Source organism: Megalopta genalis, unplaced genomic scaffold (genome assembly GCF_051020955.1).
Source record: "Megalopta genalis isolate 19385.01 unplaced genomic scaffold, iyMegGena1_principal scaffold1256, whole genome shotgun sequence".
Classification (NCBI taxonomy): Eukaryota; Metazoa; Arthropoda; class Insecta; order Hymenoptera; family Halictidae; genus Megalopta; species Megalopta genalis.
This window is the reverse complement of record NW_027477325.1, coordinates 7,501-20,000: the sequence shown is the minus strand read 5'-3', so window position 1 is coordinate 20,000 and position 12,500 is coordinate 7,501. Positions and strand designations below refer to the sequence as shown.

Sequence of the window (12,500 nt, the reverse complement as noted above, 5' to 3'; positions counted from 1 at the left end):
AAAAAGTATACGGCTGTGTAGCGGGGATCAAAACGAGTAATTTCGTGTATAAAGTTTAATTAAACTCCCATTAGTTTGCCGGGAAACATCGATTCTTCCGATCTAGAAAGAGACAGAGATAGACGATCCGCGTTATGTTAAATATTTCAAGGTTCCCGATTCCACAAAATTATAAAAAGTATACGGCTGTGTAGCGGGGATCAAAACGAGTAATTTCATGTATAAAGTTTAATTAATCTCCCAATAGTTTGCCGGGAAACATCGATTATTCCGATCTAGAAAGAGACAGAGACAGTCGATCCGCGTTATGTTAAATATTTCAAGGTTCCCGATTCCACAAAATTATAAAAAGTATACGGCTGTGTAGCGGGGATCAAAACGAGTAATTTCATGTATAAAGTTTAATTAAACTCCCAATAGTTTGCCGGGAAACATCGATTATTCCGATCTAGAAAGAGACAGAGACAGTCGATCCGCGTTATGTTAAATATTTCAAGGTTCCCGATTCCACAAAATTATAAAAAGTATACGGCTGTGTAGCGGGGATCAAAACGAGTAATTTCGTGTATAAAGTTTAATTAAACTCCCATTAGTTTGCCGGGAAACATCGATTCTTCCGATCTAGAAAGAGACAGAGATAGACGATCCGCGTTATGTTAAATATTTCAAGGTTCCCGATTCCACAAAATTATAAAAAGTATACGGCTGTGTAGCGGGGATCAAAACGAGTAATTTCATGTATAAAGTTTAATTAATCTCCCAATAGTTTGCCGGGAAACATCGATTATTCCGATCTAGAAAGAGACAGAGACAGTCGATCCGCGTTATGTTAAATATTTCAAGGTTACCGATTCCATAAAATTATAAAAAGTATACGGCTGTGTAGCGGGGATCAAAACGAGTAATTTCATGTATAAAGTTTAATTAAACTCCCAATAGTTTGCCAGGAAACATCGATTATTCCGATCTAGAAAGAGACAGAGACAGTCGATCCGCGTTATGTTAAATATTTCAAGGTTCCCGATTCCACAAAATTATAAAAAGTATACGGCTGTGTAGCGGGGATCAAAACGAGTAATTTCGTGTATAAAGTTTAATTAAACTCCCATTAGTTTGCCGGGAAACATCGATTCTTCCGATCTAGAAAGAGACAGAGACAGTCGATCCGCGTTATGATAAATATTGCAAGGTTCCCGATTCCACAAAATTATAAAAAGTATACGGCTGTGTAGCGGGGATCAAAACGAGTAATTTCGTGTATAAAGTTTAATTAATATCCCATTACTTTGCCGGGAAACATCGATTCTTCCGATCTAGAAAGAGACAGAGACAGTCGATCCGCGTTATGATAAATATTGCAAGGTTCCCGATTCCACAAAATTATAAAAAGTATACGGCTGTGTAGCGGGGATCAAAACGAGTAATTTCGTGTATAAAGTTTAATTAATATCCCATTACTTTGCCGGGAAACATCAATACTTCGATCGCGCGAGAGAGACAGAGAAACGAACAGTCTTTTTTTCGATTTACGGCTAAAATAAATTTTTCTCATTTTATTCAATAACATATTCTTGCTTAGATAACTTTTTTACATAGGGATTAAGCATTTAGAACGATATAATGTTTAAAATAAGGGCACTTTACTCTTGACATTTTACGGTTTTTTCAATTTTCTGAAAAATCCTATCATTAGATTTTTTTAAAAATACGATATTCTTGCTTAGCTAACGTTTCTACATAGGGATTAAGCATTTAGAACGAAATCTAATGTCAGAAAATGGCACTTTACTCTTGACATTTTTCGGTTTTTTCAATTTTCTGGGAAATCCTATCATTAGATTTTTTTAAAAATACGATATTCTTGCTTAACTAACGTTTTTACATAGGGATTAAGCATTTAGAACGAAACCTAATGTAGGAAAATGGTACTTTACTCTTGATCGGTACGTTGGGACTTTGAAAATATTCGGGCGTACGCGGCGCGCTCGGCGCTTCGAACAGCTCCGGTGTCCCCATTATTTTCGATTTACGGCTAAAATAAATTTTTCTAATTTTTTTCAATAACATATTCCTGCTAAAATAACTTTTTTACATAGGGATTAAGCATTTAGAACGATACATTGTTTAAAATAAGGGCACTTTACTCTTGACATTTTACGGTTTTTTCAATTTTCTGAAAAATCCTATCATTAGATTTTTTTAAAAATACGATAATCTTGCTTAACTAACGTTTCTACATAGGGATTAAGCATTTAGAACGAAATCTAATGTCAGAAAATGGCACTTTACTCTTGACATTTTTCGGTTTTTTCAATTTTCTGGAAAATCCAATCATTAGATTTTTTTTAAAATACGATATTCTTGCTTAACTAACGTTTTTACATAGGGATTAAGCATTTAGAACGAAATCTAATGTAGGAAAATGGTACTTTACTCTTGATCGGTACGTTGGGACTTTGAAAATATTCGGGCGTACGCGGCGCGCTCGGCGCTTCGAACAGCTCCGGTGTCCCCATTATTTTCGATTTACGGCTAAAATAAATTTTTCTAATTTTTTTCAATAACATATTCCTGCTAAAATAACTTTTTTACATAGGGATTAAGCATTTAGAACGATACATTGTTTAAAATAAGGGCACTTTACTCTTGACATTTTACGGTTTTTTCAATTTTCTGAAAAATCCTATCATAAGATTTTTTTAAAAATACGATATTCTTGCTTAACTAACGTTTCTACATAGGGATTAAGCATTTAGAACGAAATCTAATGTCAGAAAATGGCACTTTACTCTTGACATTTTTCGGTTTTTTCAATTTTCTGGAAAATCCTATCATTAGATTTTTTTAAAAATACGATATTCTTGCTTAACTAACGTTTTTACATAGGGATTAAGCATTTAGAACGAAATCTAATGTAGGAAAATGGTACTTTACTCTTGATCGGTACGTTGGGACTTTGAAAATATTCGGGCGTTCCAATCGCTCGTCTGTTGCATCATAGCGCGTCTCGGCGCAATCGACCGATTCGCTCGATCCATTATTTTCGATTTACGGCTAAAATAAATTTTTCTAATTTTTTTCAATAACATATTCCTGCTTAAATAACTTTTTTACATAGGGATTAAGCATTTAGAACGATACATTGTTTAAAGTAAGGGCACTTTACTCTTGACATTTTACGGTTTTTTCAATTTTCTGAAAAATCCTATCATTAGATTTTTTTAAAAATACGATATTCTTGCTTAACTAACGTTTCTACATAGGGATTAAGCATTTAGAACGAAATCTAATGTCAGAAAATGGCACTTTACTCTTGACATTTTTCGGTTTTTTCAATTTTCTGGGAAATCCTATCATTAGATTTTTTTAAAAATACGATATTCTTGCTTAACTAACGTTTTTACATAGGGATTAAGCATTTAGAACGAAATCTAATGTAGGAAAATGGTACTTTACTCTTGATCGGTACGTTGGGACTTTGAAAATATTCGGGCGTTCCAATCGCTCGTCTGTTGCATCATAGCGCGTCTCGGCGCAATCGACCGATTCGCTCGATCCATTATTTTCGATTTACGGCTAAAATAAATTTTTCTAATTTTTTTCAATAACATATTCCTGCTTAAATAACTTTTTTACATAGGGATTAAGCATTTAGAACGATACATTGTTTAAAGTAAGGGCACTTTACTCTTGACATTTTACGGTTTTTTCAATTTTCTGAAAAATCCTATCATTAGATTTTTTTAAAAATACGATATTCTTGCTTAACTAACGTTTCTACATAGGGATTAAGCATTTAGAACGAAATCTAATGTCAGAAAATGGCACTTTACTCTTGACATTTTTCGGTTTTTTCAATTTTCTGGAAAATCCTATCATTAGATTTTTTTAAAAATACGATATTCTTGCTTAACTAACGTTTTTACATAGGGATTAAGCATTTAGAACGAAATCTAATGTAGGAAAATGGTACTTTACTCTTGATCGGTACGTTGGGACTTTGAAAATATTCGGGCGTTCCAATCGCTCGTCTGTTGCATCATAGCGCGTCTCGGCGCAATCGACCGATTCGCTCGATCCATTATTTTCGATTTACGGCTAAAATAAATTTTTCTAATTTTTTTCAATAACATATTCCTGCTAAAATAACTTTTTTACATAGGGATTAAGCATTTAGAACGATACATTGTTTAAAATAAGGGCACTTTACTCTTGACATTTTACGGTTTTTTCAATTTTCTGAAAAATCCTATCATTAGATTTTTTTAAAAATACGATATTCTTGCTTAACTAACGTTTCTACATAGGGATTAAGCATTTAGAACGAAATCTAATGTCAGAAAATGGCACTTTACTCTTGACATTTTTCGGTTTTTTCAATTTTCTGGAAAATCCTATCATTAGATTTTTTTAAAAATACGATATTCTTGCTTAACTAACGTTTTTACATAGGGATTAAGCATTTAGAACGAAATCTAATGTAGGAAAATGGTACTTTACTCTTGATCGGTACGTTGGGACTTTGAAAATATTCGGGCGTTCCAATCGCTCGTCTGTTGCATCATAGCGCGTCTCGGCGCAATCGACCGATTCGCTCGATCCATTATTTTCGATTTACGGCTAAAATAAATTTTTCTAATTTTTTTCAATAACATATTCCTGCTTAAATAACTTTTTTACATAGGGATTAAGCATTTAGAACGATACATTGTTTAAAGTAAGGGCACTTTACTCTTGACATTTTACGGTTTTTTCAATTTTCTGAAAAATCCTATCATTAGATTTTTTTAAAAATACGATATTCTTGCTTAACTAACGTTTCTACATAGGGATTAAGCATTTAGAACGAAATCTAATGTCAGAAAATGGCACTTTACTCTTGACATTTTTCGGTTTTTTCAATTTTCTGGGAAATCCTATCATTAGATTTTTTTAAAAATACGATATTCTTGCTTAACTAACGTTTTTACATAGGGATTAAGCATTTAGAACGAAATCTAATGTAGGAAAATGGTACTTTACTCTTGATCGGTACGTTGGGACTTTGAAAATATTCGGGCGTTCCAATCGCTCGTCTGTTGCATCATAGCGCGTCTCGGCGCAATCGACCGATTCGCTCGATCCATTATTTTCGATTTACGGCTAAAATAAATTTTTCTAATTTTTTTCAATAACATATTCCTGCTTAAATAACTTTTTTACATAGGGATTAAGCATTTAGAACGATACATTGTTTAAAGTAAGGGCACTTTACTCTTGACATTTTACGGTTTTTTCAATTTTCTGAAAAATCCTATCATTAGATTTTTTTAAAAATACGATATTCTTGCTTAACTAACGTTTCTACATAGGGATTAAGCATTTAGAACGAAATCTAATGTCAGAAAATGGCACTTTACTCTTGACATTTTTCGGTTTTTTCAATTTTCTGGAAAATCCTATCATTAGATTTTTTTTAAAATACGATATTCTTGCTTAACTAACGTTTTTACATAGGGATTAAGCATTTAGAACGAAATCTAATGTAGGAAAATGGTACTTTACTCTTGATCGGTACGTTGGGACTTTGAAAATATTCGGGCGTACGCGGCGCGCTCGGCGCTTCGAACAGCTCCGGTGTCCCCATTATTTTCGATTTACGGCTAAAATAAATTTTTCTAATTTTTTTCAATAACATATTCCTGCTAAAATAACTTTTTTACATAGGGATTAAGCATTTAGAACGATACATTGTTTAAAATAAGGGCACTTTACTCTTGACATTTTACGGTTTTTTCAATTTTCTGAAAAATCCTATCATTAGATTTTTTTAAAAATACGATATTCTTGCTTAACTAACGTTTCTACATAGGGATTAAGCATTTAGAACGAAATCTAATGTCAGAAAATGGCACTTTACTCTTGACATTTTTCGGTTTTTTCAATTTTCTGGGAAATCCTATCATTAGATTTTTTTAAAAATACGATATTCTTGCTTAACTAACGTTTTTACATAGGGATTAAGCATTTAGAACGAAATCTAATGTAGGAAAATGGTACTTTACTCTTGATCGGTACGTTGGGACTTTGAAAATATTCGGGCGTTCCAATCGCTCGTCTGTTGCATCATAGCGCGTCTCGGCGCAATCGACCGATTCGCTCGATCCATTATTTTCGATTTACGGCTAAAATAAATTTTTCTAATTTCTTTCAATAACATATTCCTGCTTAAATAACTTTTTTACATAGGGATTAAGCATTTAGAACGATACATTGTTTAAAATAAGGGCACTTTACTCTTGACATTTTACGGTTTTTTCAATTTTCTGAAAAATCCTATCATTAGATTTTTTTAAAAATACGATATTCTTGCTTAGCTAACGTTTCTACATAGGGATTAAGCATTTAGAACGAAATCTAATGTCAGAAAATGGCACTTTACTCTTGACATTTTTCGGTTTTTTCAATTTTCTGGAAAATCCTATCATTAGATTTTTTTAAAAATACGATATTCTTGCTTAACTAACGTTTTTACATAGGGATTAAGCATTTAGAACGAAATCTAATGTAGGAAAATGGTACTTTACTCTTGATCGGTACGTTGGGACTTTGAAAATATTCGGGCGTTCCAATCGCTCGTCTGTTGCATCATAGCGCGTCTCGGCGCAATCGACCGATTCGCTCGATCCATTATTTTCGATTTACGGCTAAAATAAATTTTTCTAATTTTTTTCAATAACATATTCCTGCTTAAATAACTTTTTTACATAGGGATTAAGCATTTAGAACGATACATTGTTTAAAGTAAGGGCACTTTACTCTTGACATTTTACGGTTTTTTCAATTTTCTGAAAAATCCTATCATTAGATTTTTTTAAAAATACGATAATCTTGCTTAACTAACGTTTCTACATAGGGATTAAGCATTTAGAACGAAATCTAATGTCAGAAAATGGCACTTTACTCTTGACATTTTTCGGTTTTTTCAATTTTCTGGAAAATCCTATCATTAGATTTTTTTTAAAATACGATATTCTTGCTTAACTAACGTTTTTACATAGGGATTAAGCATTTAGAACGAAATCTAATGTAGGAAAATGGTACTTTACTCTTGATCGGTACGTTGGGACTTTGAAAATATTCGGGCGTACGCGGCGCGCTCGGCGCTTCGAACAGCTCCGGTGTCCCCATTATTTTCGATTTACGGCTAAAATAAATTTTTCTAATTTTTTTCAATAACATATTCCTGCTAAAATAACTTTTTTACATAGGGATTAAGCATTTAGAACGATACATTGTTTAAAATAAGGGCACTTTACTCTTGACATTTTACGGTTTTTTCAATTTTCTGAAAAATCCTATCATTAGATTTTTTTAAAAATACGATATTCTTGCTTAACTAACGTTTCTACATAGGGATTAAGCATTTAGAACGAAATCTAATGTCAGAAAATGGCACTTTACTCTTGACATTTTTCGGTTTTTTCAATTTTCTGGAAAATCCTATCATTAGATTTTTTTAAAAATACGATATTCTTGCTTAACTAACGTTTTTACATAGGGATTAAGCATTTAGAACGAAATCTAATGTAGGAAAATGGTACTTTACTCTTGATCGGTACGTTGGGACTTTGAAAATATTCGGGCGTTCCAATCGCTCGTCTGTTGCATCATAGCGCGTCTCGGCGCAATCGACCGATTCGCTCGATCCATTATTTTCGATTTACGGCTAAAATAAATTTTTCTAATTTTTTTCAATAACATATTCCTGCTTAAATAACTTTTTTACATAGGGATTAAGCATTTAGAACGATACATTGTTTAAAGTAAGGGCACTTTACTCTTGACATTTTACGGTTTTTTCAATTTTCTGAAAAATCCTATCATTAGATTTTTTTAAAAATACGATAATCTTGCTTAACTAACGTTTCTACATAGGGATTAAGCATTTAGAACGAAATCTAATGTCAGAAAATGGCACTTTACTCTTGACATTTTTCGGTTTTTTCAATTTTCTGGAAAATCCTATCATTAGATTTTTTTTAAAATACGATATTCTTGCTTAACTAACGTTTTTACATAGGGATTAAGCATTTAGAACGAAATCTAATGTAGGAAAATGGTACTTTACTCTTGATCGGTACGTTGGGACTTTGAAAATATTCGGGCGTACGCGGCGCGCTCGGCGCTTCGAACAGCTCCGGTGTCCCCATTATTTTCGATTTACGGCTAAAATAAATTTTTCTAATTTTTTTCAATAACATATTCCTGCTAAAATAACTTTTTTACATAGGGATTAAGCATTTAGAACGATACATTGTTTAAAATAAGGGCACTTTACTCTTGACATTTTACGGTTTTTTCAATTTTCTGAAAAATCCTATCATTAGATTTTTTTAAAAATACGATATTCTTGCTTAACTAACGTTTCTACATAGGGATTAAGCATTTAGAACGAAATCTAATGTCAGAAAATGGCACTTTACTCTTGACATTTTTCGGTTTTTTCAATTTTCTGGGAAATCCTATCATTAGATTTTTTTAAAAATACGATATTCTTGCTTAACTAACGTTTTTACATAGGGATTAAGCATTTAGAACGAAACCTAATGTAGGAAAATGGTACTTTACTCTTGATCGGTACGTTGGGACTTTGAAAATATTCGGGCGTTCCAATCGCTCGTCTGTTGCATCATAGCGCGTCTCGGCGCAATCGACCGATTCGCTCGATCCATTATTTTCGATTTACGGCTAAAATAAATTTTTCTAATTTTTTTCAATAACATATTCCTGCTTAAATAACTTTTTTACATAGGGATTAAGCATTTAGAACGATACATTGTTTAAAATAAGGGCACTTTACTCTTGACATTTTACGGTTTTTTCAATTTTCTGAAAAATCCTATCATTAGATTTTTTTAAAAATACGATATTCTTGCTTAACTAACGTTTCTACATAGGGATTAAGCATTTAGAACGAAATCTAATGTCAGAAAATGGCACTTTACTCTTGACATTTTTCGGTTTTTTCAATTTTCTGGAAAATCCTATCATTAGATTTTTTTAAAAATACGATATTCTTGCTTAACTAACGTTTTTACATAGGGATTAAGCATTTAGAACGAAATCTAATGTAGGAAAATGGTACTTTACTCTTGATCGGTACGTTGGGACTTTGAAAATATTCGGGCGTTCCAATCGCTCGTCTGTTGCATCATAGCGCGTCTCGGCGCAATCGACCGATTCGCTCGATCCATTATTTTCGATTTACGGCTAAAATAAATTTTTCTAATTTTTTTCAATAACATATTCCTGCTTAAATAACTTTTTTACATAGGGATTAAGCATTTAGAACGATACATTGTTTAAAATAAGGGCACTTTACTCTTGACATTTTACGGTTTTTTCAATTTTCTGAAAAATCCTATCATTAGATTTTTTTAAAAATACGATATTCTTGCTTAACTAACGTTTCTACATAGGGATTAAGCATTTAGAACGAAATCTAATGTCAGAAAATGGCACTTTACTCTTGACATTTTTCGGTTTTTTCAATTTTCTGGAAAATCCTATCATTAGATTTTTTTAAAAATACGATATTCTTGCTTAACTAACGTTTTTACATAGGGATTAAGCATTTAGAACGAAATCTAATGTAGGAAAATGGTACTTTACTCTTGATCGGTACGTTGGGACTTTGAAAATATTCGGGCGTTCCAATCGCTCGTCTGTTGCATCATAGCGCGTCTCGGCGCAATCGACCGATTCGCTCGATCCATTATTTTCGATTTACGGCTAAAATAAATTTTTCTAATTTTTTTCAATAACATATTCCTGCTTAAATAACTTTTTTACATAGGGATTAAGCATTTAGAACGATACATTGTTTAAAGTAAGGGCACTTTACTCTTGACATTTTACGGTTTTTTCAATTTTCTGAAAAATCCTATCATTAGATTTTTTTAAAAATACGATATTCTTGCTTAACTAACGTTTCTACATAGGGATTAAGCATTTAGAACGAAATCTAATGTCAGAAAATGGCACTTTACTCTTGACATTTTTCGGTTTTTTCAATTTTCTGGGAAATCCTATCATTAGATTTTTTTAAAAATACGATATTCTTGCTTAACTAACGTTTTTACATAGGGATTAAGCATTTAGAACGAAACCTAATGTAGGAAAATGGTACTTTACTCTTGATCGGTACGTTGGGACTTTGAAAATATTCGGGCGTACGCGGCGCGCTCGGCGCTTCGAACAGCTCCGGTGTCCCCATTATTTTCGATTTACGGCTAAAATAAATTTTTCTAATTTTTTTCAATAACATATTCCTGCTAAAATAACTTTTTTACATAGGGATTAAGCATTTAGAACGATACATTGTTTAAAGTAAGGGCACTTTACTCTTGACATTTTACGGTTTTTTCAATTTTCTGAAAAATCCTATCATTAGATTTTTTTAAAAATACGATATTCTTGCTTAACTAACGTTTCTACATAGGGATTAAGCATTTAGAACGAAATCTAATGTCAGAAAATGGCACTTTACTCTTGACATTTTTCGGTTTTTTCAATTTTCTGGAAAATCCTATCATTAGATTTTTTTAAAAATACGATATTCTTGCTTAACTAACGTTTTTACATAGGGATTAAGCATTTAGAACGAAATCTAATGTAGGAAAATGGTACTTTACTCTTGATCGGTACGTTGGGACTTAGAAAATATTCGGCCGTACGCGGCGCGTCTCGGCGCTTCGAACAGCTCCGGTGTCCCCATTATTTTCGATTTACGGCTAAAATAAATTTTTCTAATTTTTTTCAATTACATATTCTTGCTTAGATAACTTTTTTACATAGGGATTAAGCATTTAGAACGACATATTGTTTAAAATAATGGTACTTTACTCTTGTGATTTTTCGGTTTTTTTTGATTATTTTGAAAAATAAATTTTTGTAATTTTTTTAAATACGATATTCGTGATCAGTGAACGATTTCACATATGGATTAAGCATTTAGAATCGTGCGGAAGCGTTATTAAAAAAGTTTACTCGATGCGATGGGACTTTGAAAAGTTTGTGAAAATTTTCATATTGGGAAAAAATGTGTAATTTTTTGTCTAGTTTACGGTAATGTAATTTATTTTAATGTTTACTATAAATTTTTTTTTCGTTCGTTCACGCGCTATGTTACAACAGCACGGCCGGGCGGTCTGTTGCCGCGGCGGTTTACACTCATAAGCGCGCGTGCTATTCGGCCGGCGGCGCCGGCGTCCTTGCCGGCCGTTCGGTATCTATAAGAGATACACGGTCCGTGCGAGGCGGACGGAGCAGAGCGGGTTTTGGGCCAATTCTACGATCTCGGTCGAGAAGCTGTCTCAGAGCTCCTTCGGGGCTTCGGTCCTGACTGTTTCGTGCCGTTTACGTTACGGACTTTTCTCCACACAGCGTGGCCACGGGTCGGTGTCTTTGACCGAATGGCCCATATGTGGCAAGCCCTACGGGGTTGGTTACCCGTATGCACTTTGTATGTATACTCGTACTCACTGAGCAATCGACTCTTCTGTCCGAGCGATGGAAAAATTTTTTAAAATGCATCTGTAAGATTTGGAAGCAAATCGTACCAATTGAAAACTGTGGCTAAAATGAATAGCCCAGTGGAGAGAGAAAACTATCAAAAAACTGATTTTTTAAATCAAGAGGTGTCAGAAATCGAAATGCCTAGCGCGAGCGGAAGAACACGCTTTCTCGCCAGTCCAGCATGTGTCCTGTCCGTTCTTCCTCGGCTTGCCGATTTTGCCCAGATCAGAGGTTTCGTGCTTCCGGCGGTCAGAAGATCAGTGTGAGCGTACGCGCTTCCACGACTATGGCATCACCCATGTACTTTTTCCTTTGAATATATTTGAGTACATAAAAAATATTAAAACATATAGAGAGAACTGTGTCTTGGATCTTAAAAATTTGTCAATAGCGATGATATATTATTACTTAACTTGAAGTATTTGTACGTTTTAGCTGGGACGTACATTTATCTTACAAGATGTTAATAGCGAGACTCTTGAAGATAAAATTATCTTGTGATTTTATGAAGGCAAAGATAGAAACGTACGAAGCTGGCGTACGTAGAAAAATGTGATTTTATGATAGAACAAAAATATAATACGTACGTTTTTGGGCGTACGGTAAAATATCTGTATGGTAGAAAAATGAAAGAAATTGAGCGTTAAAGAAGATATGTTACAAGCGCGGAATGTGGCAAAACTTGTACATATTTGAAAGAGAAAAGTGGTGTGTCGACCTGACATATATATATGAAACAGGCGACGATGGAAAAGGATTTAAATTTTGTCCATTTTATATATACATATTGTATAGTTCCCTGGTTGATCCTGCCAGTAGTCATATGCTTGTCTCAAAGATTAAGCCATGCATGTCTCAGTACATGCCGTATTAAGGTGAAACCGCGAATGGCTCATTAAATCAGTTATGGTTTCTTAGATCGTACTAAAATTTACTTGGAT

The 12,500-nt window shown here is 33.4% G+C and overlaps 1 non-coding gene across 1 annotated transcript in view; it reads left to right on the top strand.

Moving 5' to 3' along the window:
- Window positions 1-12,355: 12,355 nt before the first annotated feature.
- The window catches only part of LOC143263728 (small subunit ribosomal RNA), a 1,921-nt gene continuing 1,776 nt past the window's right edge, over window positions 12,356-12,500 (top strand). The window contains exon 1 of the ribosomal RNA XR_013037080.1: window positions 12,356-12,500. This exon is cut by the window's right edge and continues 1,776 nt beyond it. This is a non-coding gene — a ribosomal RNA (small subunit ribosomal RNA).